The sequence below is a fragment of the Carlito syrichta genome, unplaced genomic scaffold (assembly GCF_000164805.1).
Source record: "Carlito syrichta isolate Samal-C Ts95f unplaced genomic scaffold, Tarsius_syrichta-2.0.1 Scaffold94802, whole genome shotgun sequence".
Classification (NCBI taxonomy): domain Eukaryota; kingdom Metazoa; phylum Chordata; class Mammalia; order Primates; family Tarsiidae; genus Carlito; species Carlito syrichta.
The window spans coordinates 101,419-106,313 of NW_007038898.1; positions in this window are offsets into that span (position 1 = coordinate 101,419).

Sequence of the window (4,895 nt, forward strand, 5' to 3'; positions counted from 1 at the left end):
CACAGGCTCAGGCAATCCGCTCACCTCAGCCTCCCAAAGGCGCGGGATTACAGGCTGAGCCACCAAGTCCAGCTAACAGCTAACATTTATTGAGGGCTTACTATGCACCAGAACTGTTCTAAGCACTTTGCATGTCATAACTCACTTAATTATCATATTATAATAATTAAAAGGATTCTATTAATTTTCCCATTTTAGGTCAGGTGCAGTAGCTCCTGCCTGTAATCCCAGCACTTTGGGAGGCAGAGGCTGGAGGATCGCTGGAGTCCAGGAGTTTGAGACCAGCCTGGGCAACATAGTGAGACCTTATCTCTACAAAAAAAAAAAAAATCAAAAGCATAGCTAGGCATGGTAGCACATGCCTGTTGTCAGTCCCAGCTACTCTGAAGGCTAGGGCAGGAGGATCGCTTAAGCCTAGGAGTTTGAGGGTAGAGTGAACTGTGATCATGCCACTGCACTCCAGCTTAGATGACAGAGTGAGACTGACTCAAAAAGAAGAAAAAACCCAGCACATCTTGCTACCCTGTAAGCACTCCGTGACAAATGGAGAGTTTTAATTTTCTCTTTTCATCAAATATGGCAGGAGGATTTACATGTCCAACCTTGGTGGTTCCCAACCAAAGAAGTCATGTTAAATATACTGCTGTGAAACATTTCCTGAAAGTTCAGGGTTCCTAGATGTTTTCTAGGTGTAGCCATGTCCCTGTGGAGTACAAGCCTCAAATAATGCATGAGAACCAAATACAGGAGGAAATATAGAAGCCCAGGAACTGTGATCTTACAGGGAAGTGGCACGCCAAAGGTCCAGGGTCGTTCCCCACTATGACAGGGGCTGAACCCAAGGAAGTCAGAACTAAGAAAAGGGATCCTTCTGCTCCCTAAAGCTGTTCCTACTGCACTTTGACCAGTAATTGCAGCCACTCTCCCACCCTAAAATCCTAACAAAGGCTGGACGTGGGGGCTCATGGTTGTCATCCCAGCACTTTGGGAGGCCGAGGCGGGAGGATTCTGAGACCAGCATGAGGAATGTAGCAAGACTTCGTCTTTACAAAAACCCAAAAGTTGCCAGGCATGGTGGTTCACATCTATAATCCCAGCACTTTGGGAGGCCAAGGCGAGAGGACTGCCTGAGCCCACAGGCATGAGACCAGCCTGGGCAACTTGGTGAGACCTTGTCTCTATAATAAATCAAAAAATTAGCTGGGTAAGGTGGTGCATACCTGTAGTTGCAGCTGAGGTGGAAGGTTGAGGTGGAAGGATCTCCTGAGCCTAGCAGGTCGAGTTTCTGGTGGCCCATGCACTCCAGCCTGGGTGACAGTGAGACTCCAATTCAAAAAAAAAAATTTAACTGGGCATGGTGTCTTGTGCCTGTAGTCCTAGCTACTCGGGAGGCTGAGATGGAAGGATCGCCTGAAGCCAGGAGGTGGAGGCTGTGGTGAGCTATAATCATGCCACTGCATTCCAGCCTGGGCAACAGAGTGAGACCCCGACTCAATAACTAACTAACTAAATAAATACAATCCTAACAAGAATCCCTGACCTACTCCAAATCTGCGCCCAGTCCCTTCAACTCCTCTGACCTCTACTTCCAGCATACTTTTCGTATCTACCAATTTTCTTTCTCCCACTGCCACCATCCTGGTGCAGTCCCTTGGGGAACCTCCTCCTGGGCCTTGGTTAAGTCTTGGAACTGTTCTACTGGCCCACCTCTCTGTGCTCACCTTTTGGCCCGTCCCAGCCAAGTTCACTTTATACCCGTGTGCATCCACTTCGAGTGGGCGGCTGCATTCACCAGAGGTCTTCAGGGAGGCTCCGCTCAGTTCTCACTTCCCAACCTCAATGTCTCTCGTACCCATGCCTACTGCACACTCCAGACGTGTCATCGCTCACAACCCATGCTATTCCACACTTTGGTTAGCTTGTCTACTTGCAGTTCCCAGGATCGTTTGCATTTTCCATCTGTAGGCCCTTCCTCAAGCTCCTCCCTTTTTTTTTCTGAGTTGGAGTCTCACTCTGTCACTCAGACTGGAGTGCAGTGGCCGCTCCCGGCCACCGCAGCCTCGACCTGCTGGGCTCTGTTGATCCTTCCGCCTCAGCCTTCCGAGTAGCTGGAACTACAGGCACGCGCTACCAAGCCTGGCTAATTTTTTTTTTTTAATTGTAGAGATGAGGTCTTGTCAAGTTGCCCAGGCGGGTCTCGAACCTGCGGACTCAGGCAATCCACTCACCTTGGCCTCCCAAAGTGCTGGGATTATAGGCTGAGCCACCGAGCCCAGCCGCTCCTCCCTTTTTCTAGAAGGCACCCTTCCTCCATCTCTGCCCACTGAAATGCTACTGATTATTCCAGAAGCAGATCAAATGCCAATTGTTCAAATAAGTTGACCTCTCTCTTTTTCTTTCTTTCTTTTCTTTTCCTTTTTTTTTTTTTTTTTTTGAGTCAGGATTTCACTCTGTCACCCAGGCTGGAGTGCAATGGCATGATCACGGCTCACTGCAGCCTCGACCTCCTGGGCTCAGGTGATCCTTCCACATCACCCTCCTGAGTAGCTGGGACTACAGGCGTGCACCACCACACCTGATTAATTTGGGGGATTTTTTTTTTGGAGAGACGAGGTCTCCCTATATTGCGGAGGCTGGTCTCAAACTCCTGGGCTCAAGCAATCCTCCTGCCTTAGTCTCCCGAAGTGGTGGGATTACAGGCATGAGGCACCACACCAGGCCACCTCCTTCTTTTTTCTATTAACCTCTACATTGCCACTCCTGCATTGTTTGCTACATGCTAACCTTACATCATTATTTATAGGCCATTATTGGTGTACTTAACTTTTCTGCCTACATTTATTAAGCGCCTATGATATACCAAGGTTATGTACTAGGCCCTTTACTTTTGTCACCTAACCTAATTCTCACAACAGCTCTGTAAGATAGATATTACCATCCCATTTTCCAGATCAGGAATCTTAGGCAATAGTTAATTAGTTTACTTGAAGTAGCATCCTTTACTGAATATCATTCATTCAACAAATTTTATTCCAATCCATGTCTGCCAGATCCCAAACCCCATGGGCTTTTCTTTTCCTTTTTTTTTCTTTCTTTCTGTTTTTTTGAGTCGGGGTCTCACTCTGTCACCTAGGTTGGAGTGCAGTGACACGGTCAAGGCTCACCACAGCCACGACCTCATAGGCTCAGGTGATCCTTTCGCCTCAGCCTCCAGAATAGCTATGACTATAGGCATGCATCACCATGCCTGGCTACCTTTTGGATTTTTTGTAGCAACAAGGTCTCCCTGTGGTGCCCAGGCCTATTTCGAACTCCTGGGCTCAAGCAATCCTCCCACCTCAGCCTCCCAAAGTGCCTGGATTACAGGCATGAGCCACTGTGCGTGGCCCCCATGGACTTTTCAATACAGACTGGGAAATCCCTTTGAGGGCAATTAGCACTGGAGGCTTAGGACAAAGCCGAATGTGTTAGAGACAGTTTTCTGCTGTCTCTCATTTGGTTGACTTCATTGTGCCATGGGAAATGCCCCCTTGGCTCTCAGTCAGCATTATCCCAGGCTAGCACAAGGCTAGAGAAATGATTCATGAAGACAAACATCATTCAGGATGTTAAGTTCCATTTGTGACCCTGATTATTATGTGACCGGAGCGCCAAGCCCCAGCACCCATCCAGCAGCCTAGAACTCCCAGTTCTCTGTCACCTCATTTTAGGCCTCAAGCTAAGCCTTTCTGTCCCTGATTAGGTCCGAGGGATGTCCTCACCTTTCACAAACAAGGCTGGAACACCATTGTCATTAGGGTCAGCCTTGGCCTGAGAAGAGTCCCTGCCTTCAGCACCCGGCATAGGCATAAGATGTGAAAATTAAGAACAGGCTGGATGTGGTGGCTCATGCCTGTAATACCAGTACTTTGGGAAGCCAAAGCAGGAAGATCGCTTGAGCCCAGAGGTTTCAGATCAGCCTGGGCGACACAGCAAGACTTTATCCCTACAACAATTTTTAAAAAAGATTACCCAGGTGTGCTGGTGCATACCCATAATCCCAGCTACTTGGGAGGCTGAGGCAGAAGGATCACTTGAGCCCAGGAGGTGGAGGCTGTGGTGAGCCATGATCGTGCCACGGCACTCCAGCCTGGGCTAGAGTGAGACCCTGACCCCCCCCCCAAAAGAAGAAAAGAAGATTATGAACAGAGAAAGGACAACCTACTTTGAAATGGCTTTTCACCATTTGGGGTTGGAAGCCCCAAACTTGTTGGATCAGTTCACATTGCCAATGAACGGTATTAGAATAATGAGTCCATTCTCTGTCTGATTGTTTTGGAGTCAAGTGTGTTCAGCGGCCACTGTTTGCTCACGGAAAATGTAAACAGGATTTGTGACACCTGTGGCCAACAAGCATGCCTCTAAGCCATTTTCACCCCTGCTGGTGGGGCAACTCCACTGTGTGTTTCCTAGTGTTTCCTCTTTACATTTGCAAAGCAATCCTTTCTGAAGTAGATGTATTGTAATACCCATTCAACAGACCCCAAAACTATGCGGCCAGTAACAGGACTGGAGCCATATCATGTCAAGCACCATGGCTTTCCACGACCCTCACGCACTGTGGCAAGACCTCTTGCTTCGGTGAATATTAGTCACTTAAATGGGACCAAAGGTAAAATGTGTACACAAGTCAGAGTCCTCAAATATCAATATTTTTCCCTCCCTTTAAACAAATCTAGATGATCTTAAGTGTTTAATTTCTTAAATGTCTCATCGTTTCCATCGCTGACAAAGATCTCAACACGAATTGGCAGCTGAGCTGTAAGATCCTTACCCTAGCCGGGCTCGGTGGCTCAGCCTGTAATCCCGCGCCTTTGGGAGGCTGAGGTGAGTGGATTGCCTGAGCCCGTGGGGTC